Genomic DNA, 25538 nt, shown 5'->3' on the forward strand with positions numbered 1-25538 from the left:
CAAGTTGCTAACAACGGTTTTAATGGCTGATTTCTCTAATCTCAAGCCCTGTATATTTTCCGGAATGATGTGCTAAGCAGCACAAATGTGAATAAAAAGAAAACAAAAGACAAAGAAGGAAACACGCATATGCACTTCAAAAATAAACATGTTAAGAACTTAGTCATGAAGGGTTTGTACCCTCTAATGATCATAGTTCCATGTAACTTCTTTTTTATTCATTCTAATTTCACCATTAGGAAAGAGAATCAGGTAACCTGAGAATGGGTGAGAGAGGAAAAGCAAGCTTGGAAGTAGTCAATACTTTTAATAAGGCAAGTGGAACAACTAGATGCTGAGAGATAAACAAGTTACTAAAAGCTTTAACAAAACGCAAAGCCCCATAATCAGCAGAAAGATCAGAAAGGTTAGGTATTCCATGTTTTCATTTTATAGAATTTCAGGAAATGTTATGAGCTTCATTTTCCCAACAGCACCCTAAGTACTAAATATAATATCTCAAGTTCAGTTCAAAGAACTATATTTTCACAAATTCTTATATAAATCAAAAACCCCTTATTCTACTGCAGTATTCTCAATCCCATCCCCATTAAGACTTCTCACACAATAACCACTCTGCCAAGAGAGTAGCAGAGGGATTATCAGAGAAGATATAAAGATTAGCACCTGCTAATACTAATATCCAATTCAGAAGTATTTGTCCATGTGATTCTAATCCAGTAAATATGTTTTAGAGTTATGAGCCTTTGGCATTTTGTGATATATGGCCTTCAATCTAAACAATGAAATGTTCAGAAAAGTTTTTGAGTCTCTGCTAAGGAAAGCATTTTAATCAAAGAGTCTGTCAAAATGAGATTAGAGTTAATATAAGTAACATCAATGAAAGGTTTGGCGGAAAAGATTAAATTCAGTAAGTCTTAAATACTTAGTTACCTCAGGAGATTAATACAAGAAGGAAAAGACATGGATTCTTCATACATCTCACAATGAAGAAGAGAATGTGTATATAAAGGAGGGAGAGGGCATAAACATATATGCTTGCCTATGTATAAATCTTTACAGAGGATACATGAAAAACTGAAAGAATGGTTGCCTCTGGACTAAAGGACTGGGGGACCAGTGAATTGGGCTAAGAACACTAACTTTTCATTATATATTCTTCCAACTTATGGGATATTTGACTATATTTTCAATTCAATAAACAAATTTAAAATAAAAAGCATTAACCATGAATACAAATAACTTCTATGAAAGTAAAATATGTAAGCTACATGAAAAAGATACAAAGCACACTGGAGATTCAGAGGACAGAAAGATGACTCATCTATGAAAACAAGGAAACTATCAACAAGGAGATGGTACATGAGATGGGCCTTAAATGATGGGTAGAATAGATATATAAGAGAAATCATCCCAGGGAGGAGAATACTTGACTATAGACGCAAAGTTGGGAAAGGATGGGGCATGTTTAGGAAAGTATTCATGCAGAAGTTTAAGTCACATATAAGGTGCCATATTCTTTTTCTATGGCTGCTAACAAATTACCATATAATTAGAGCCTTAAATCAACACAAATTTATCATCTTATGGTTTCTGTGGCGAGGAGTCCATGTTAGGTTGGTCCTCTGCTCAGGTACTCATTAGGCTCAAATCAAAGTATCTGCCAGGGCTATGGTTTCATCTAAAGTGCGGGGTCCTCCTCCAGGATCACCGGTTGTGGGCTGAATTTAACTCCTTGCATTGCTAAGACTGACTCCCATTCTCAGATAAGAATAATGTACCTTTCGGGCGCCTGGGTGGTTAAGCGTCTGCCTTCAGCTTGGGTCATGATCCCAGGGTCCTGGGATCGAGTCCCACATCGGGCTCCCTGCTGGGTGGGGAGCCTGCTTCTCCCTCTGCCTCTCTCTCTCTCTCTCTGACTCTCATGAATAAAAAAACATTAAAAAAAAAAAGAATAATGTACCTTTCAATTAAAGTCAACTGATTTGTAACCTCATCACAGGTGTGATAACTCATCATATTCACACACTCACAAGTTCTGCCAGCACACAAAGAAGACTATACAGAAGCCACTCAAAAGAAGAGGATTATACAGGACATGTACATCACAGTAAGAATCTTCGGGAACATCTTAGAATTCTGCCTAGCACAGATGGTAATAGAAGATGAGAATAAAAATTCTTTAGGGCTATACCAAAATCCAACTAGTTTTCCCTATTTTTCTGTTCCCAAAGATGCTGCTGTGTGTAAAATGTATATATACAATTACAGCTGCAACCAAGAATCTTCCCATATTTGGTAACTCTATTCTTTGACTGTTGATGGTAGTCACTTCTAATATGGCCTATTTTACTAACTGGGAATATCTGCCTCTCTCTCACAGTCTTTAATTCAATATGAATCATTCCTACCTCTGAATGAGGTAATTCCTGGCTGGCTTCTCTGTTACTGTTAGATTAATACTGAACTTATTAAGGACCTCCCTCACTCCACAAAGACCTAGAATCTTTGTTGTGCATTTTCCCCTTTCTATTATTGGCTTTTATTTTTCTTGTCTTCTGTTAGTTCATGCTACAAAAGCAATTTTAGGTATTCTGTGGTTCTCTAGCCTCCATCTTATCTATCCAAGAAAGAAGAATTGCAAATTCTGCAAAATGTCAGTTCTAGGGCCATATGGATGATTAAGTATACACATAATTAATATTTCTACAGTGCTGAATACGACTCTTTAGGAACACAAGTCTCAGAGTTAGAAATACTTCTTTGATCTGGCAGCTTATATTTTTCTCATAGATAAAAATGAAAAGGTTTCATAACTTCTGCCTACTGATTTAGATGACAAATATGCTGATGGACAAAGAAGTAGAACACCATAAAAGAAGGCCACCTTATATAACTATTAGTCTCTCATAACAACATGGCACAAGGTTTGAGATCTTCTTCAGACAGCTACTACCACTGCTATAGTGATTTAACAAGGTGATCTGTATTCTCCAATTTTATTTTTTTATTTTTTTTTAGGTAAACTCTACACCCATTGTGAGGCTTGAACTCAAAACCCTGAGATCAAGAGTTGCATGCTCTATCAACTGAGCCTGTCAGGTGCCCCTGTATTCTCCAATTTTAAACAAAGCATTATTATGTCTTCTTCTAAGAAAAGGGGTATTTATTAAGAATTACTGTTTGATGGTAGAAATGGTAAAATAAACATTGCTAGTGATAATTAAAATTTTAATAGTCTTAGCTTACAAACAATGGCTTTCAAATTTGCAAACAGACTGTCAGGCCAAGTACAAGAGTCAGCTTTTTTTAATAGCAGTTTTATAGCATAATAGGTAATTAAGCCAACAAATACTAAATGAGTCCCCACTAAGTGTAAGGCACTGTCTAGTAGGTGGGTGATGGTGGAGAAGAAAAATTACAGGATGAATCAAATATGAATTCTACCCTCAAGTTATTTATAAGTGAAAAGAAAATCCTGAGGGCAGGATCAACCCAATTTTCCTTTCCCTTCTGTAGCAGACAGACTCTTTAGGTGATCCCTACCATCCCCAACTCCTGGTGTTCCTGTCCTTGTATGACCGTCTCCCCTTGAGTGTGGCAGGACCTATGGCTTGTTTGTAACCAAAAGAATTTGCTAAAGGTGACAGAAAATGTACATAATTATTTGTACTTAAGTATGTGATTATATTACAAAACATTATAGCACCTATCTTGATGGAGACTCTCTCCTTTGCTGGCTTTGAGGAAGCAAACAGCCATGGTCAGAATGCCTCATGACCAGGAACTACAGGAGGCTTCTAGGAGCTGAAGCCGACCTCTAGCTGACAGCCAGCAAGAAACTGAAGCCTTCAGTCCTACAGCAAGGAACCAAATTCTGCCAACAACCTGACTAAACCTGGAAACTGTTCCTTTCCCAGTCAAGCCTCAGTGGAGAACCACCTCTTGGCAAACACCTTGATTCAAGTTTTGTGAGATCTTCAGCAGAGGGCCCACAGAAACTAAATGCATGTTGTTTAAGACTAAATTTATGGTAATATTGTTGTTACAGAGCAAAAGATAAACAAATATACCTTCATTCTTTTTTTTTAAGATTTTATTTTTTTACTTGAGAGAGAGAGAGCACACAAGAGAGCACAAGCAGGGAAGCAGCAGAGGGAGAGGGAGAAGCAGACTCCCACTGAGCAGGGAGCTCGATGTGGGGCTCGATCTCAGGACCCTGAGCTGAAGGCAGACGCTTAACTGACTGAGCCACCCAGGTGCCCTGATACACCTTCATTCTTCTCAAATTGCTCACATATCATAAGGGGCAAATTCAAGTATCCTAAACATCAGGTCACCACTGGTAATATGAAACCCCCAGCCTACACACAAGAGAAAAGCAGAATCAGTTACACAGTCACACTCTTGTAAGAAGCAGGCTCCAATTTGTTGCCAATATTGCCAGAAGGACCACGCTGGTTACCTGATTAACAGTTCAAAAACTAAAGATCAGCAGCTCTTCTCACAGCGCAAGAAGCTTCCATTTCCTGACTAAATGATCAGAAGGAGCCACCAGGCCTATTAAGTATGAATGGAAAACCTGAAAGGTCAAGGGGCACCACAGTGGCTGGTAGAGATGACCAGCTTAGGTGTAGAAGAAAACTCTCATTCCTACTTACTCAAAGAAAGTAAAAATATATACCTCCTAGTAAAATACAGCTATTTTGCCTCTTGTCTAAAAGCCACCTTTGCTTATATTTTTTGTTTTATTGAGGTATAACTGACGAATAAAATTGTAAGATAATTAAAGTGCAACAATGTGATGATATGACATATGCACACATTGTAAAAAGATTCCCACAATCAAACTTATTACATATCCATTGCCTCACATATTTACCTCTCTCTTTTTTAAACCACCTTTTCTCAAACGCAGTGAGGCCCTGTTTGGGACATGCATTCATTATAAATGAGCCAGAGTAAGCCTACTACCATCTGAAGGTTCTTACCATTACTTTTTCAGAAGTCCCATCACCACGGGCTCATTGCAGCACAAATATTTTCACAAAGAGTGGAAGTGGTATATTAATACAATTTTATCAGGATAATACATGTACTAAAAACAATTAACAGTATTTATTTTTTTTTATTATCCAGCAATGAGAACCGGAAAAGTATTCAACTGTCACTGTACTTATTTAACGTTCACTTTTTAAAGAGTAAAGTCAGTTAGTTATTTGTTGTAAAACACAAAATGTGTGACAAAATATATGCTTAGAGTAATGTAGTTTTCTCCTTTACAAAAGGAGATTCACTACATTATATCATTTCATTTTTCTGTGTATAGCAAAAGTGAATCAATTACCTATTTCTAAATGGGCAGCTAACAAAATTAACTTTTATTACATATTTAAGAGAGTTATTTAATCTCTTTTAATTACACACACACACACACAAAGGCTTCTTGCAAATCATTAACAGTTAAGAAGTACTTCCAATGACACTTTAGGTAGATAAAATATTCTTGGTTATCTGAGAAAACCATTCCTATAACATTAGTAAATGCATAATCACATTTCCAAATTGCAGGAAATAAAAGCAAAATAATTGGAAAGAATATACATTTACTCTAAGTAAAGCTCCAGGGCACAACCAGAGATGAGTGTGTAAAGCCTAACTTGATCTGCACACTCCCACTGTGCCTCAGGGTATCTTTCTCTGAATGCCCTGTTTGCAAACATCTAGGTCAGTCCCATGGCTTAAACAACAATGTCCTAAATAGGGCGTGAGAATAAATCAAATGCACAACAATGTAAATGAATATATCTCCTAGATATAATGAAGGACTAAATGTAACAATGTTAAAACCCGGCATAGAGAGGCCTGAAACAAACCAAAACAAAAATATTTCTAAGGCTTTCTAAAATAAAAGATTTAAAATAGGCAGGGTAAATGAAGAATAACCTATAGACAGCTATTCTCACCTTAGTGAGGGGCAAAAGTCACATTTGGGTCTTTTACCTGCTACTTCTAAGTTATAAGTAATAACCTGGTATACCAAACTCACAAAAATTCAGCCCACAGCACAAAACAAGTGGAGTAACTGGCCTCAGCCTAAAATGATGGTTCTACCATATTTCTTGGAATCCTTCCCAGAAGGCTCTGGACCTCTACTTTTTGAGACCTGTGACATGCACCAATAATTGATTTAAATCGTTTATCTCTGCTACTAAGATATACAATAACATGGGTGGCCATTCTGTCTCCCACCTGTGCCCTAACCTGCACTAAGCATCTCACATATTCAACAGAATGACCTAAATAGGTTGTGCATTATATAGAACAGGGGTCTACAAACTTTTCCTATAAAGCGCAGATAGTAAATATTTTAGACTTCATGGGACCACGTAGTCTCTGCTAGAGCTATCCAACATCATGGCATGTTGAGTCTTAGAGAGTCTTAGAGAATGTGTACATGAATGGGTATGGCTGTATTCCAGGAAAACTTTATTTACAAAAGGCAAGCTATAGGCTAGATTTGGACCACAAGCCATAGTTTGTCAACTCCTGACAGGAACTCTCAGGGGACCCCACACCTCAAATTTTTCTCAAGTCTAATAAATAGCTGAAAATCTCCCTTTGGTTGAGAAGAGAAGAAACTGAACAATTTTTATTCTATTTTTAAATTGCCAAGATCATATACTAGCTATACAGCAGACCTAGGGATCTGTGGGACTCTCTGAATGAACAAACAAGACGTTATGGTAGATGAGAAATGAAGAAGGGTAAAGATGGTCAGTAATTTTAACCAACAACAAATAGTTATTGAAAATCATTACACCCATAAAAATTCTATCTGATCTAAAATATTATATTTTTCCTGCCAATATTTAATAATACATACCCTTCCCTCTCCTACTTTTTTCCACTCCTTCTCTATTGCTTACCTTGTGTAAAAACAGATAAAAGCAGCACTTGATGGTAGTAATAGCTTCCTCACTGGTCTCCCTGCTTCCAGAAATGAGCTACCTAAAACACAATTCTGTTCTGCTTACAATAAGTTGCCAATTTAGCAATGGTTAAGCGTATGAACTGTGGGTCACAGAGAACTTAGTGTGAGTCTAGATTCTGTAATTTATTAGCTGTGTGACAAGCTTTGCGCAGTGGCAGTATCGCAGCCAATGAGGTTTATCCAAGGCGCGACTGTTGCTAATATTAGCTGTGTGACCCTGGGCAATTTATTTAACCTCTCCAACTTCTATTTCCTTATCTATAAAATAGTTTTTAAAAAGTCATAAATTTGTGGTAAAAAGTAAATCAGGGAATTCATGTAAAATACTTATCAAAATACCTGATACATTATAATCATTCAATAAATGTATGCTATGATTATGGTAACTGTAGAGTTAATGTGTTTTAAAACCCGTCTGCATATTCTTTGAAATTCCTCCCACTGAGAGGTAAGATCTACGTGCCCTCCCCTTGAATCTGGGTCAGCCTTGGTAAGTTGCTTGTAACCACGAGAATGCAGCAGAGGTGAGACTGTATGGTTTCTGAGGCTAGGTCAAAAAAAGCCATACAGCTTCTCTCTGAGTCTCTTGATACACTCACTCTGGGGCCACGTAAGAAATCCAGGTACTCTGACATTGCAACATTGGAGAGACCACATATAAGTACTATTCAGCTGAGCATCCACCCAGCCATGTGAGTAAACCATCTTCGTCAACTAACCCAGCTAAGCCTTCAGATGACCACAACCATACAGATGACCATAGCCAACATCTGACTGCAACTACCTGACCACAGAATTGTGAGCAAAACAAACTGTTACTTTAAATAGTTAAGTTTTGGGTAATTTGGTAGGTAGACAGCAATAGCAACCAGAACAAAATTTTAGTGTAAGTAGTGATGTAACAAAAATCTAAAACATATAGCACTGGCCAGATCCCTCAGCAGCCTCAAAAGAAACACAAGATAAAGATGCGCCTAGCTTGAAGAGGTTTATGGTTATGACTTTTATCTAATGGAGTAAACCCCAGTAAAATCCACCAAAAGAGCAAAAAATGTTCAAGGAAACTGTATGAACAGAAGTATTCCCAGCTTAAACTTAAATAAATGGAGTAAGTAGAAAAAGAAAAGTCTTTGGACACCCAAACTTCTAGAAGTAGGAAGCAGGCCCAGAAAGCTACCCAAATGCAGATATACAGCATTTCTTAAAGAAATGAAAGAATGATTCAGAAGGAAGAAATCAAGAACCCAAATGGCAGAACCAAGAGCAATGGAGAACAATTCCTAATGAGCAGTACTGGACCCTAATCAAGAAACTGGCAACATCTGACCAGCTGGATTTCAAAACTGCAACTGTCTCATGATTGCTATGTAGCTCTCATTTCTCCCATTTTAGAATGGGATGTCTATTGTGGTTATCCTTCCCTGAATCACTACTGTACAGTGGCTATGTGGGGAGCAGATAACATCTTTTCAGTTCATAGGTCTTCATATCAAGAGAAACTATATCTGAGGAGCCTCACGTGCACACAGAGTTTATTTAGATAACTGGATCCTGAGCTCATGCCAGAACAAATAAGCCTTTAAGGTGGAAGAGGGGACGCCTGGGTGGCTCAGTGGGTTAAGCATCTGCCTTCGGCTCAGGTCATGATCCCAGGGTCCTGGGATCGAGCCCTGCATTGGGCTCCCTGCTCTGCAGCTTCTCCCTCTGCCGGCTGCTCCTCCTGCTTGTGCTCTGTCTGACAAATAAATAAAAATATTTAAGAAAAAAAAATAAAGTGGAAGAGGGCTTGGAAGGTAATGAATTTTGCATTTGAGAGAATTTATAAATAATTTGTGACCAGAGGAAAGACTGGTGGTTTTAAAACATGTCTATCTGCATCTTTTAAACAATTCTTTTTTTGATGCTTCTCCCATCAAGAGGTGTGGTCCATGTCCACTCCCCTTGAATCCAGCCCAGTTTTAGTGACAAGCTTGTAAAAATAAAATGCAGCAGAAATGACATTATTATAACTTCCACATCTTGATCAGAAAAGCCCACAAAGCTTTTTCTTGATTCTCTTAAGACACTTGCTCTGAGCAAAGCCTGCCACCATGTAAAAAGTCTGACTACCCCCAAAACAGCATGCTGGAGAGGCCACATATAGGTACTTTGGTTAGTAGCAAAGCTGATGGCCCACCAACAGCCAGCATCAGCTACCAGCCATGTGAGTGAGCCAGATCAGATATCCAGCCCACTTGAATCTTTATGGCTTTTAGCCCCAGCTGACATCTGACTGTAAGTGACAGAGCCTTAAATGAGGCACGCCCAGCATACAGACTACTGCCCAGTAACAAATTATTGACCTACAAAAACATGAGCAATATAGTCGTTTTACTCTACGTTTTACATAATGTCTTATACAACAATAGTAAGCAAAACAATAATGATGATGTCACTCTCTTTCAGTGGCTTCCTGTTATTCTAAAGTCAAGTTCCTTTTATATAATTTACATGGTCCTGCATGATCCAGTACATTTACCTGGTTGTTAAGTAGTAAGTGGTCTTAGCTGAAATGTCCCTTCCTCTAAAATCTATTCCTTTTAACATCAAGTATAGGGTAGGGGCCCCTTCTAAGCATTCCTATAACATTCTTTACTTTTCCTGTTACAGTACTTGGCTATGCTACATATTTACTTACATTAATCTCTCAGTAGACTCTACATCCTCTACAGGTAGGAATCACATCTTATTGACCAATGTGATGCCAATACCCAGTGCACGTGATAAGCATTCATATAGCTTTGCTAAGTATTAAATGAATAACAAGATCATAGGGTAGAAAAAGTAGAAAGAACCCTAATAGCAAACAAAATAGAATAGAATAGGTTAATAATATAGGTAGGTACAAACAATATACTGTAGGAGAATGGGGAAGGGAAAACCTCTCTGAAGGAGGAATTTTGGTGAGACAACTGACACAGAATCAATACAGGAAAGTTTATTTTAAAAGGATTAAACATTAATTGTTTTTGGCTTAAGCAACAATAACTGAAACAGATATAACAGGTACTTCATAAAAGATGGTATCCAAATGGCCAATAAGCATATGAAAAAGTGCTCAACATCATCATTCAGCAGGGAAATGCAAACTAAAACACAATGAGATACCACAACACACCCACCAGAATAAATAAAATTAAAAAGGCTTACAATATCAAGTGTTCACAAAGTGTGGAGTATTGACACTTTCTTACATTGCTGGTTAAAATTGTAAATTTGTACAAACTTTCTGGAAAACTATCCAGCAACATTTGGTGAAACTAAAATTATGCCAACTCTATAACCCAGAAATTCCACTTCCACATTTATAACCAACAGAAATGCATATAGATGTACATACACAAATGTATACAAACACATACAAACACACCCCAAAACATGTGTGCAAGAATGTTCATGGGAGCACTATTCATAATAGCCAAAAACTAGAAACAACCCAATTGTTCACCAACAGGAGAATGTATAAATTATGGTATGTTTATACAATAAAACTATACAATTAAAAAGTATTACCACTATCTGCAACAGCATGCATGAATCTCAGAAATAAAATGAGTAAAACAAGCTAAACAAAAGACTAGTTAGAATTCCATTCCATTTATATGAATTTCGAAAACAAACTAAGTCAAAACTAATATGAAGAATGAAGTCACAATAGCAGTTACCTCTCAAGGACTACCCATTGACTGGGAAAGGGTATAAGGCAGCTTTCTTGGGTGTTGGAAATGTTCTCTATCTTAACCTGGGTTCACGGGATGTACACAAGATTTGTGTACTTCACTATGCAGTATACCTCATTAAAAACTGTTTAAGGGGCACCTGGGTGGCTCAGTTGGTTAAGGGAGTCCAACTCTTGGTTTCAGCTCAGGTCATGATCTCAGGGTCGTGAAATCAAGCCCCATGTCAGGCTCCACACTCAGTGTGGAGTCTGCTTGAGATTCTCTCCTCCGCCCGACCCCGTGTCTCTCCCTGCTCTAACAAATAAAAAAAAATCTTTTTAAAAAATTGTTTAAATATCCTGCAAACCAGTTTACATTCTTAAGGCACAGAAATAGTACAGACAGCAAAAGAGCGATGACCTACATAAAACAGCAAGAAAAAATTCCCACTGGACCTCCTCTGCCCTTTGGTGATATTAAACACCATGACAGCTGAAATGCAGGTGTGTGGGGATCAGCAATAAACTAATGACTGCTCTAGTGCCAGCTTCAGGGGTGCACACACTATACAAACTGCTTAAATGAAGCTGAAAGTAAATAGGCCTTTAAGAATAATATTTTTTCGGGTGCCTGGGTGGCTGTTGGTTGGGCGACTGCCTTCGGCTCAGGTCATGATCCTGGAGTACCGGGATCGAGTCCCGCCATCGGGCTCCCTGCTCGGCAGGGAGTCTGCTTCTCCCTCTGACCCTCGCCCCTCTCGTGCTCTCTCTCTCATTCTCTCTCTCACATAAATAATAAAATCTTTAAAAAAAATAATATTTTTTCATTTATGTTGGTAATTTACAGAAATAATCTCTTATATTTGGATTTTATAAACATACATTAAAATATAACTATCCTTGGGGAGCCTGGGTGGCTCAGTTGGTTAAGCATCTGCCTTCAGCTCATGTCATGATCCCAGGGTCCTGGGACTGAGTCCCACATCGGGCCCCCTGCTCAGCAGGGAGTCTGCTTCTCCCTCTCCCTCTCTCCCCATGCTCATTATCTCTCTCTCAAATAAATAAATAAAATCTTTAAAATATACATATATATATAATTACCTTTAATTATCTGAGACTCAACACTTAAATATTCTGGAGTTATGTAAAAGAATGAAGATGTGAACTGTATTTGGCCCATCTATGTAGTCAGTTTAGATGAATGGTAACATACTGCTAATGAGATCAAAGTTGTAGGTTCCAGCCTTAAAGCAGTCCGTTCCATGCAGAAACTAATGTTCTTTGGCATAGTCATAACAATGCTTTCCACAGTGTGATAGCTTCTATTACAAGAATCAAAAAAAAGAGAAGACACAGTATATGCAGTCAGAATTACATAAATGTTACAAATATGACAATTTAAAGCATATTGTATTATTAGCACAATTATTGTTAATATCACTAAATAAATAAATGAACTCTCCCTGATAAAATGATAAAATCAGCAGGATACCATATAGAAACTAAAATTAGATTTGGGTTATCAAAATGTAGAGGGCAAAAACTAGCAGACAAATTTGGCCAAATTGATTAAACTCAAGAACTTTGTCTCAAGACTACTCATATTTTCTTTTTATATGTGATATTTAAATCATATTCTTCTGTCCTCTCCACATTCCAGCAATCTACATTAATAGAGATTTCCAGATCTACTTGATTTGGAGATTAAATGAGATAATGTAGTAAATTAAAAAAAAAAACAGAAAAATCATTCATTTAAAATTCTGTAATTACCCAAAAGTTATAATTACTGGCAAGCTTAACTGGAATCTAAATTTTCTAACTACTAGATTTGCCCCAAATAAGTTTAATAATTCCTAAAAAAAAAAAAAAAGATACTTAAAATTACTTGAGGAAACTGATCCACAATAAATTTATTTAATGCATCCAACTTACTATGAGAAATATACTGAGATGTTCAAGAGTGACTTAAAAGTGTTTCACATTCCACATTATTCAAATAGCTTGTAAGAGAAAGAATATCCACACAATAATACAAAGCAAAAAGTGAGGCAAGTCATGAAAAGATACAGATAAGTGGAACCAGAAGCTGACATAAGGAAAGGCATCCCCAAGGAAAGAGCATTTGAGTTAGGTTTTAAAAACTAGACAGCACAGAATATATAACATTATAGTTGGCTTCATTAAAAAAAAAAAGGGCAGTAGCATTTGCCTTCACAACTGGAATGAAACAGTTATATGTGTAATTACTTAGTTGGTGTCTCTCTCCCCAACTAGACTTCAAGTTCTGAAAGGGCCGAGACTCTCACTTTTTCAACTGTCTCTCCAGTACCTAGCAGAGCATCTGGTACATGGCAGACATTCAGAAAATATTTGCTAAATAAATGAATAACAGAGGCAGGAAAGTAATAATTTGCCTAGAAAAAAAGAAGAAAGGGATATGAAGATCAAACAAGTATTTAGGGCCAAATCACAGAAGACCTTGAAAATCAAACTGAGTAATTTTTACTTTATTTGGTTGTTAATAAGGACTCACTGAAGTTTTTAAGCAGTGCAGTGACATAACTGAGTCTGTGCTTTAAGCAATACATACAGTAGATCACAAAAAAAGAGACAACGAAGGTCTCGTGATCTCAATCACGAGATCATTACAGGAGTCCAGATCAAAGATAACAAGGACTTAAAACTAAAATAAAAGCAGGGGCACCTGGGTGGCTCAGTCGGTTAAGTATCTGCCTTGGGCTCAGGTCATGATCTCAGGGTCCTGGGATCGAGCCCCCGTCAAGGCTCCCCTGCTCAGCAGGGAGCCTGCTTCTGCTTCTCCCCCTGCCCCCCCTCCTGCTCTCTCTCTCTCACTCTGTCAAATAAATAAATCTTAAAAAAAAAAAAACCTAAAATAAAAGCAGTGGGAATATAAAGTAAAAATATAATAACCACAGGGATATTACATGGAAAAATCAATAGGGCAATCAGTCATCCATTTAACCAACATCTTTTGAGCACCTACTATGTATCTACCAGACACCATGTTAGGTGCTGGAGACAGGAAATAAAGAAGCCACAGTCCTTTACCTCAAAGAGCTGACGGTTTCCCCGAGTTGTCCCAGTAGGGAAAATTGATTGAAAATATGATGAATGAAGAAAAGAAGAAGTCAAAGACTCTAAGTTTTTAGTCCAGATGACCAAAAGGATTGTTATCATCAGAGAAAAGAGCAGAAGGGGGTGGGGGAGAGGATATGGAAGTTTTTGACATATTGGCTTTGTGTAGAATATTCAAGTGAAAATGTTCAGCTGGCAGCTACAAACGGAAGACTGGAAAAGAGAACAGAGGTGAGGTCTTACAATTTGGGAACCATATAGCATAAATATGAGAGCTGAAGTCGAGAGCTGGCAAAGATAAGAAAGGATATTACAGGTAGAACCTTGGAAACTATCTACAGTTAGAGATGGGGGGGAAGAAGAGGAAAGAAAAAAAGAGGAAGCTGGGTGCCTGGGTGGCTCAGTTGGTTAAGCAACTGCCTTCGGCTCAGGTCATGATCCTGGAGTCCCAGGATCGAGTCCCGCATCGGGCTCCCTGCTCAGCAGGGAGTCTGCTTCTCCCTCTGACCCTCCTCCCTCTCATGCTCTCTGTCTCTCATTCTCTCTCTCTCAAATAAATAAATAAAATCTTTAAAAATAAAAAAAAATAAAAAAAAATAAAAAAAAGAAAAAAAGAGGAAGCATTATCAGTAAATCAGACCAAACCAAGACAAAACAGAGTAATCAGAGAGGCAGAAGGATCATCAAGATAAGGGGAAGTGTTTCCAGAGGCAGGGACCGTCAACAGTATTACTTGTAGCAAAGAAATCTTGGAAAATTAGGCCTGAAAAAGAAGCCAGTGGATGTGGGAACAAAAGAAATGTATTAGTGACATTTGAGAGAGTGGCAGAGTGATAAGGAAAAATTCTGTCTCCAAGAAGTTGAGGTATCATCGAATAATGAAGCAGTAAACATAGCTAGAGCAAACCACTCTCCTGAAGTCTGAGCATGAAGAAAAAGAAAATGGTGGAAGTCTACAATGGAAAAAAAAAAAAAAATGATGGGACAGTAGTTTGATGGGAATGGCAGAAGGAGAGTAATTTTTAGGACAGGGGACAAAAAGCAACATTTTTAGAACAGGAAAGTACAAAGAGAGAAGAAGAAAGAAGCACTGGTAAAAAGACAAAGATACATAAAGTATTTTCTTTATTCATTCAATATACACTTATTGAGTGTCCATCATGAACTTGAAACTGGAGAATATATACTAGAGAACAAGAAATAGTCCTTCCAGGGGAAATGGAAGAATGCCACACTAACATCCATGCCACCCCTCCTCTGCTGTGTAGCAGCCATGCAATCTGGATAGAACCAACTCTAACACCAGCAACAGGAATTGTTAATCTTGGGTAGCCTCAAAAATCAGCAAAATCATGATCTACCTTATCAGGGTGTTTGATTCAGGAATGGGCACAGAACCCAAGTTAGTCCTATCAGAACGAAACCAGGACTTTGATTTAATGGAAAAAAAGGACATTTCTGAATGGCAAGATACACTGAGCCGAGGTTTAAACTACAGCAGCCGTTTTGCTACAGAAAAGCCAGTTTGTGATGAAGGCAACATCAAGGAGGATAGAACTGAGAGAAACACAAAGAAAAATAATGAAGCTCTGATCAAATTACATCTGAAACCCATCCTTCCTTTGGTCTTTAAGTTACATGATCCAATAAATCCCCTTCTTTGTTTAAGGCCATTTAAGTAGAGCTTTTTGATAACTGCAAGGGAAAGCATCTTAACTACAAATTAGATTGCCACTATAGGCACAAAATTGTTATAAAAATGGAGCATAAAATAGGACATGCCCAGTGACAACTTTGGACTGAATCCTTTCTATACCCTCTGGCTTTAGCTGTCCAAGTTCTAAACTTTCAACCTAAGAATGCCCCTTCTGGGGCGCCTGGGTGGCTCAGTTGGTTAAGCGACTGCCTTCGGCTCAGGTCATGATCCTGGAGTCCCTGGATCGAGTCCCGCATCGGGCTCCCTGCTCAGCAGGGAGTCTGCTTCTCTCTCTGACCCTCCCCCCTCTCATGTACTCGCTCTCTCTCATTCTCTCTCAAATAAATAAATAAAATCTTTAAAAAAAAAAAAAAAAAAGAATGCCCCTTCTGTGGTAGTACTTTCTTGAACTTTCACCCATTCCTCCCAAGCTGGTTTTCTCTTCACTGGTCCCTGAATCCCCAGTCTGGGAGCAGCAGGGTGCTCCCCTCCCAGAAGCATCAGACTTCACTTCATCTCCATGCTCCAGAATCAAGTGAAAGGTGCCTATGACTTCAACCACAACCATCTTAATAAGGAAATTCTTAGCCCTGGGAATATCCTTTCTACAAGTCTGTTACTGTGGCTCAGTCCAGAATTCCCATCTCTTCCTATCAGCCTGGCTGATCTGTCTTCCTTCAAGACCAGACTTATAAAGCACCTCCTCTAGCAAGTCACTGCACGTCCCCTTCCCACTGGTCATTGGCTCTCAGATGCTGCCTGCTCAGGGTAATTGCCTGTTAACAAGGAGGTGTCATAGACAAATGCACTGCAGAATGATAAAGCAACACCTGGAGGGGAGTACCGTGAAGAACCCAGAGACACAGTAAATTTGCAAAAGAGAGAAACTCTGTGTTAAGTTACTGAGATAGTTAGGAGTTGCTTGTTATGGCACGATAACCTAACCTATCACGATTACTATAGAATATAGGCAGAAATTTTTTATAAAGAGTAGAGATGCTTACTCTGAGTGGGGAAGAGAATGTGAAATACTACTCAATGCCTTTGACAGATGGCATTTTTTGACACAGTTCCCCATCTTTCCCTGCATCAGTGACCTTTATCAGATAGGTAACTTCACAGTTTCTGCTCCTAATGGGGTGGGGTATACATTAGTCAACTTAAGCTACCATAACAAAATACCATAGATTGGGTGGCTTAAATAACAGATATTTATTTTCTCAGTTCTGGAAGCTGGAAGTCCAAGATCAGGATGCCAGGTCCTAGTAAGAGCTCTCTTCCTGGCTTGCAAATGGCCACCTTCTTGCTGTGTCTTCACATGGCAAGGTCAGGAGGAGTGAGAGGGAGAGTGCAAATGAACTCATGCCAGCCAGCCAGCCCTCTGGTGCCTCTTCTTTTAAGGGCATTAAACCCATTATGAGAACACACCTTTCAGATCTCATCTAAATCTCTCTCCCAAAGACCCCATCTCCAAATACCATTATATTGGGGATTAGGGCTTCAACACAGGAATTTATTGGGGTGGGAGGGGGGACACAATTTAGTCCATAATAGCATATATTCTCCTTCCCCCTGGTTTGTGGTTTGGCCACATGACTTTCTCTGGCTAACAGAATGAGGCAGAGGTGACACTGTATGCCAGCTCCAAAGCCAGGCCTTATAAAGCTCCAATATGTTTCCACTTGCCCTCTGGCACCTCTACCACAGGCATGAGAAGAGTATGCTATGGCTAGATCACTCCACCAAGGAGGACAGAAAAACATAAAGTCTTATCAGCACAGCCAATCCATATTTTAACAACCTGCAATGAGAAGCAGAGCCACCTAGCCACCAAGCTTTAACCACTCAGCTGATTGAGCCCAGGCTAAATTAGCAGATGCAGGAATGATAATAAATGATAGTTTTTAATATAACATAAAAACATGAGTCTGGGGGTACTCTGTTAGGAAACATTATTGTGGTAATAGGTAACTGATATAACATCTATACAATGTCTACAGGTAAATGGCCAAGGAGCACATCTGGCTCCTTAGGAAGAGCCTTAAGCTAACAAAGACATCAGGAAAATTAATTTGGACTTCACCAACTTTTTTCTTGAAATTCTTGTTTCTTTATTCACCTCTGCTGGTTCCTTGCAACAGCTCCTAAATTCAATTCCAATACTAGTCAGAAAGATTTGTGAAAACAACAGACGAGATGGAAGAAAGGAGGGAAAAAAACAGAATCATGTAGTATTACAAAAAGTTTTAATTTCAAGAAAGAAAATCAAGTACAATACAAAACACCAAAGACAATAAAATGAAGAAGTCCTTGGGTTTGGTAAGGAAAAAGTTGCTAGTTCATCAGAAAGCCATTTTTGGACACTAGAGAAACAGATACATGGGAATTAAGAAGAGAATAAACTGCTTGTAGACTGAGACAGTGATTTCAGATAATTTAATTTAGAAGTTTAACAATGAAAAAAAGAAAGAAGGCAACCACCAGTCGGGCAAGAAATGGAACTCATTTCTTAATAGGGAAGACCTGGGCTGTATTAGTTTTCCATTGCTATGTAACAAATTATCACAAACTTATTATATCTGTTTTGTAGGTCAGAAGTCCATGTGGGCTTAGCTGGGTTCTCTGCTTAGGGTCTCACAAGGACAAAATCCAGGTGTTGACCAGGCTGAGCTCTCATCTGGAGGATCTGGGGGAGGATCCACTTCTTTGCTAATTTGGGCTATTGGCAGAATTCAGCTCCATGCAGCTGTTAAGACTGAGGTCCCATTTCCTTGCTGGATATTAGCTGGAGGTTGCTCTCAACCCCTAGACTCTGCTCTCCCCACCCTTGCATATATTCTCGTCCATCTTCAAGCCAGCAACAATGCAACAGATCCTTTTTCATGTTTTCAAGCTCTGGCTTCCCTTTCTACTACCAGCTGAAAAACATTCTGCTTTTAAAGGGCTCATGTGATTGTATTAGGTCTATTTGGATAATCTCTGTCTTAAGGTCAACTGATTAGTAACCTTAATTATATCTCAAAATCAAGGAAGTAACATCCAGCATATGCACAGTCCTAGGGATTATGGCAAGAAATCTTAGGAGGGCATTTTAGGATTCTGCCTATCATATATACATATTTAAAGTTAGAAAAGGATCCAAAAAACTAAAAGATCTTGAGGATTTTAAACATCAGAATCTTGTATTACACAAATTACCAATAATTAGGAAGGAATCAAGGAAAAATACACCATCCTAGCCTTAGCAAAAAAGGAGGATGTCTCTTCTTGGAGACTAAAAGAATGATAAAAGAGGAGACCGAGAGGCAAAAGACACCATTTATGCCAGCTATTTACTTTGCCAAATTTAGTATCATTTTAATTTAGATACAAAGAGACATATTCTCATATTCTGGGTTCTTTGAAAAAGTTCTTCCAGATGGTTACACCTCCCTAGAGTGACAGCACCCAGTGTAGCTTTGCACATATTGGGAATTCAATTAAACACTGCTGACCATCTGATTGAGAATTCAGACTCTGGAGTAGCTGACTCAATACAAACATATGGCTTAGTTCCCATCAAAGGAAAAATCAAGCCACTGTATTCCCCTCTCTAACACTGCACCTCCTTTGCAATGTGGGAGAAAACAGAATTGAACTAATAAAAATAGACCATGTAAAAAAGATTAGGGAACAGGCAAACTGTAGAATATAAAATTTCTCTAATTTTATCATAAAGTCAGAATTCTTCGGCTAAGAATCAACACTAAGACATTTCCTTCTTAATTCAATTCAATCAAATCAATGCTTACTGAGCACTGCTTCAGGATATTTAAGATGAAGAAGACACAATCTGAGTGCAGGTTGCTAAGGGTTGAGGGATAAGTATACAAATGACTATAATGTGAGGTTGCACAATAGTTAAGTGTTAGAAATGAAGGGGAAAAAACAATATTAAACCACTTTAACTCTATAAAGAACCATATGAAGTATCTGTAGATAAGAAAAACAAAGGTTCAGGAAGGTTAAATACATTTTTTCAAGGTCATAAAGTATACAGTAGATTATAAATTCAAATACGGGACTGACTGACCCCAAAACTCACTCTCTCCCAAAGGAGGGATTAAATCATCTCTGGTTGGCTATCTGAATAAGGGTTTAGAGTAAGGTAGAAACTGTAACAGTTTCTTAGAGAAGCAGTTATTTCAGGTGGAATGCAGAAAGATATATACAATTTTGAAAAGCAGAAAGGTAAAGTAAGAACAATTCCAGATGAAAGAGCATAAGGCACAGAAGCAAGAAATATGGGTCAACATTTGGAGACAGTAAGTAGTTCAGATGATCTAAAACACAAACTCTTTACAAATAAATATAAAACTGGACACTGATGTGAGGGGCAATATGGAAAATTACTCTATATTTACTCTATAGTTAACACGGGGAAAAAGGCAAAGAAATCCAAAAGTGAGCTTGAATTAGGAAGGGCAAATTATCTCTATCCCACTCCCTCTGCCCTCTAGTCATAACGCTAGCAAACTATGTCCCACAGACCAAATCCAACCCACCAAAGGGTGGTGGTGTTGTTGCTGTTGTTGTTGTTACATAAATTAACCCACTTATTATAGGCAAGCAGTGTTTCAAAGGGTGGAGTACTGGTCTTTCAATTCTTTCAGTCTTCTGATGGAAGACTGTGCAAGCAGACATGTTGTGGGCCCAGGCACCACCAGCTACCATTTTCATGCAGGAAACACAGTGTCAGATCCCCACAGCTCATCTTTTCATCTTAGTTTTGCCACAGAAGGACCAAGTGTACTCAGCATGTTGGCTTACTTCAATTTTCTTCACCATTTTCCTGACAGAAGCACCATAACAGGTCCTGTATTTACTGATGATTCCAACTTCTTGGCGCATTTAGCCATGTCTCCACAAACTAGGACAGAACCCAGAGAGCACCCGCCACCTGTTTTTGTAAAGTTCTATTGGAACACGGCCATGTCCAGTCATTCATGAATTGTCAATGACTGCTTTCACGCTACAACAGCAAAAACCGTATGGCCCATAAAACCTGTAATATTTACTTTCTAGCCCTTAACAGAAAAAATATGCCATTTGCTCTAGTCTTATACCTCACAGGACTCTTTTAGTAGTTTGTTCTTATCTAAATATAAAGCTTATATGGATATTTCTTGATTGCTCCATTTCCAATATTGTAATTTTAATTCCTATTACAGAAATTGGGAATTTCGCTCTCTTACACCATCAGCCTTCCTCCCCACTCCCCTCTACACATGCTGTTCTCTCTCAGTATATGTTTAAATCAGTACTCAGTGTTTATACCATCATGAATACATAAATATTCTTTATTCTTGAGCCAGCTAATATAATGATTGTTTCCATAGTTATAAAAATATCTTTCTGAAGTTAATAATTACCATTTGTTTCATTTGCTTAGTTTTCCATTTACCTATTACTGTTTTTTTCCAAGTCTAACACATTTGTCAACAGTCAATTTTTTCCAAATGTTCAAACATACCAAACACTTCATTCTCCCAAATCCTTCCCATAGTCCTCCATTCTTTTTCTCCAATCTGGACTGGGTGCTCTCTCAGCCTAGTGAAGAGCTATTTTCAAGGAACCCTTTTCTCTGCCCTCCTGCAACAAATCCTTTGTTTTCTGCATCCTATGTCTTTCTCTTTATTGATTTCCTCCCTTGTTTTATGCAAGTTCATCTTCCAGAAGCTTTTTATGAAAGGACACATAAGATATAAATGTTTTAATCCTTCTGAGTCTTAGAATTTCTTTATTCTATACTATCTAATCAACAGTTTGTCTAAATAGAGAAACATAAGCTGAAAGTGATTTTCCTCCTAATTTTGAAAGCATTGCAACACTGTCTGCTATAATCTAGTGCTGCTGTTAAAAGTTTGATGTCATTCTGATTTCCATTCATCTCTGTATGACTTGTTTTTGTGTTTTCTTTTCTTTTGTTTTATGCAACCTCCACAAAACTTTTAGAATTTTATTTTAATCCATAATGTTCTTAAATTTCAGAATGATGTGGCTTTGTGGTCTTTTCTCATTCATTATGCTGGATACTTGGGAAGGCTTTTGAGTCTAGAGACTTGTATCCTACAGTACTAGGAAATTTTCTTACAATATTTCTTTGATAATTCCATTCAGGTCTTTTCCTTGTGCTCTATCCGTTGTCTGCTGCCACAATAATGATGCATTACAAACCATCCTAAAACTCAGTGGCTTCAAACAGTAACCATTTATAATTGCTCTGGACTCTACTAGTTGGCTAAGCAATTCTGCTGATCTTGGCTCAGTTTGTTTAGGCAGTTCTTTCCGGTCCTGGCTGGGCATCACACGCATATTTATGGTAGGCTGGTCAACAGCTGAATTAAAATGGCATTGGGTCAATCAGAGAAAGATATGTATCATATGATCTCACTGATATGAGGAATTCTTAATCTCAGGAAACAAACTGAGGGTTGCTGGAGTGGTGGGGGGGTGGGAGGGATGGGGTGGCTGGGTGATAGACATTGGGGAGGGTATGTGCTATGGTGAGCGCTGTGAATTGTCTAAGACTGTTGAATCACAGACCTGTACCTCTGAAACAAATAATACATTATATGTTAAAAAAAAAAAAAAGAAGACAATAGTAGGAAGGGAAAAATGAAGGGGGGTAAATTGGAGGGGGGAGACGAACCATGAGAGACTATGGACTCTGAGAAACAAACAGGGTTCTAAAGGGGAGGGGGGTGGGGGGATGGGTTAGCCTGGTGATGGGTATTAAAGAGGGCACGTATTGAATGGAGCACTGGGTGTTATACACAAACAATGAATCATGGAACACTACATCAAACACTAATGATGTAATGTATGGTGATTAACATAAAATAAAATAAATAAACAAAACAATACAGTGTTGGATGCAAAAAAAAAAAATGGCATTGGGTAAGACAGGGCCCTGTTCCATTATGGTGAGCAGGTACTAAATCACAAAGGTCAAGGAAGAACAGGTTTTAAGAAAGAAAAGACAGTCAAAAATATCAAATGCTGAGAAACACGGAAAGATGAGGATGGGGGTACCATATGATTTGGTTATCAGGAAGATAACAATGAAGTTTAAGATAGATGTTTCAATAGCATAAGAACGCAAAAGTTAACGAGTATTTAGTAAAGCAGTATGCATAGGTTCTTCTTTTTCTCAAATAATCTGATGGTGAAGAGGAAGGGAAAAAGCCTGAGATGAGCAAGCAGAATACAGTAAAGTCAAGAAAAGGTTTCTTGGTTTTTTCAGTTTCTCATTTAAGAAAAAGAGAAACCTGGGCAGGAATACAGAAGGAAAGTGACAATCTCTCCTTGATCAAACTCTTCTGAAGGCTCTTCTCAACTTTCTTTTCAACTAGGCCCTAACTTTTGGGCTTCCATGTTCATCTCTTCATTGCCCAGTTTCAGGAAGAATCCTGCTAGGTCCCCATAGTGACTACAATGCTAGAGAACTGCTCAGCAGATGTAAGGTAGGTGATGCCAGGTGATCAGGATAAAATACCAAAAATTAACAAAGCCTGGATTTTTATTAATTAAAGGATTTTTTTTCCTATTTCCTCTCTCTTCTGGTGTCTGACCTACTGTGCTCCCAGGCCCTTTGTCTACCTTGACCATTGAGATGTTGCCTTTTTTTCCCGGAAATGCTATGATACACTGGTCCTCAGATCCTCAATTCCCTCCTGACATCCACCTAAGAGACCTAAGACACTGTTACCTCCATCTGGTTCCAAAACTCCCTGGTTTGTTTCTCACCACAGAAAATGGAGAGACTTTGGGGCACCTGGGTGGCTCAGTTGGTTAAGCGGCTGCCTTCAACTCAGGTCATGATCCCAGGGTCCTGGGATCGAGCCCCGCATCGAGCCTGCTTCTCCCCCTTCCTCTGCCTGCCTCTCTGCCTACTTGTTCTCTCTCTCTGTCAAATAAATAAATAAAATCTTTAAAAAGAAAAGAAAATGGGGAAACTTTAATCCTTTATTTTCTGGATTTTGACCTCTACAGAGTCTGGTCCCCGACCCAACCTGACCAATCTTAATCATCTATCTATTGCTCCCTACACCTCAGGGTGACAGTATAGTGTGACACTACACATCAGAGCAGCCTTTAAAAGACCTTCTCCTGTCTGTGGGGTCCCAGCATTTAATCTCTTCTTTCTGTAGTCACCTTAGGGGCTATTGCATATCTCTAAAACAGCCATTTACAGGTTTTAAGAGCTCATTACATGGTCACTGAAAGAATACACGAAACTCATAACCTGGGCTTGCATTGCAAAGAACATACATTTAGGCTGACTGAATTCTGAGTTCTTTAATTCGGTCACCAAAGTATATAGTGAAGTACTCTGTTAGGCACTGGAGGGGAGAGAGATTTAAAAAAAAAAAAAAAAATGGTCCCTACCCTTAAACAGCTTACAGCTTAGTACAGAAGTCAGATATGTAAATAAATAATTCATACATAAACTGATTACAGTCAGATTATCCCTATCCTATAGCTTAAAAAGAAAAATCCTTTCTCAGAATTGACAGAAATGACAGTCTTAAAATAAAAGAATACAGAGTGAATAAATGAGCAAATGAACAAGCAGATGGATAAATGAGAAACCAAATATCAAACTAGTAAAGCTTTTTGGGGGTTTTAGACAAGGCAGTAGGTATATCATGTAAATGAGACCTTCATTATTCTACAACATCTCCTTTTATTTTCCTTAAATGTCATTCTCACTATAAATGCTAATTAGTTTAGCATATATAACAAATCAATCTGGTACTACAATAATTCTATAACACAATACATGATAAAAAAAAAATCTTTGCTTCTCAGCTTTACAGATAATGGAGCTTCTAAACAGATCTAGACCACCAGACTGATACTGGGCTACAATGCAGCCTCCCCAGATGTTTACAGTGAGCATCCATCTAATTGGTCAGTATTTGTGCTTTATGGATTATTAAAGTTTGTCGTGTTTGACTGATACATTCTCTCAATTTTAGGGCAACAGGAAGAGTTCCCAAAAAAAGACATCATAACTATCTTATACTCCCTCCAAAAGTATAGAAATACCAGTTACCAGTTCGCCAGCACAAGGGATCCACCTGATTGAACTGATTTTTCCTCTGTATAACACCTTGTTATTCGTTATATTAACTGATTCATAGTGCAGCTGTACTGAGATATCTGATGGTACGAAGGAGATTATCTTCATTCCTTATGAGATGGAATCAATCATACAGAACTGGGTTTGAACCTGAGCTCCATGAGGTGCTGTCTACATGACCTTGAGCAAGATATTTAACCTCTTTTAAATCTAAAGTATCCATGGGACTTTAACCACATGCAAATGGGGAAAATACTACCGATCTAAGTTTGCTGTGAGTATTGATGAGGAGATGATAAACCTATAAGACCAGCATACACTAGATGTTCAGTGAATACTAGCATTCCCTTTGAGTTATGTTATCAAGCAAAATTATCTAACAACTCTTTCCCCTCGTTTTAATTTTCGTTAGCTTCCTCCACTTCATTATCTCTTCATTTAGGTTCAAAGTTATTAAGAGCATGAACTTAATACTGCCTCTCCTGAAATATCTCCCAAACATTTCTGGAATCTATAGCAAAAAGAAAAGTTATGGTTCCAAATGGGCCTTTACCCTAAAAACTGCTTGCCTTTGTTTTAAAGTGCCTCCCCCAATCCCTACTCTGATAATTTTCCAGCACTGAGGAAAGAATATCGGCTTTTAAGTCAGGCAATTCTGAATTCCAAATCCAACTATGCTGCTTACTTAGTCAAGTAATTTACTTGTCCCAGTTACTAAATGTCTCTGTATCTCAATGTCCTGTAAACCACCTCAATATCCTATAAGCTATGGCAATAGGCACAGTGACTAACAATAGTTGCTCTAACAAATGATTAAATATTTCTCAGCCCTGAGGTTACTAATCAAACCTATCTCTCAGTCAACAAATCCTCTCAAAGATACAGTCCAAAAAGATATAGCATGCCCTGTTCCAGTTATTCACTC

The 25538-nt window shown here is 38.2% G+C and overlaps 1 protein-coding gene and 1 pseudogene across 5 annotated transcripts in view; one reads left to right on the forward strand and one right to left on the reverse strand.

The window, feature by feature from the left end:
* The window catches only part of ANKS1B (ankyrin repeat and sterile alpha motif domain containing 1B), a 1091613-nt gene that overhangs the window by 1044081 nt on the left and 21994 nt on the right, over positions 1-25538 (reverse strand). The gene's annotated exons all lie outside the window — the stretch shown is intronic.
* LOC118531826 (U4 spliceosomal RNA) lies at positions 7135-7197 on the forward strand (annotated as a pseudogene).

Source organism: Halichoerus grypus, chromosome 6 (assembly GCF_964656455.1).
Source record: "Halichoerus grypus chromosome 6, mHalGry1.hap1.1, whole genome shotgun sequence".
Taxonomy (NCBI): Eukaryota; Metazoa; Chordata; class Mammalia; order Carnivora; family Phocidae; genus Halichoerus; species Halichoerus grypus.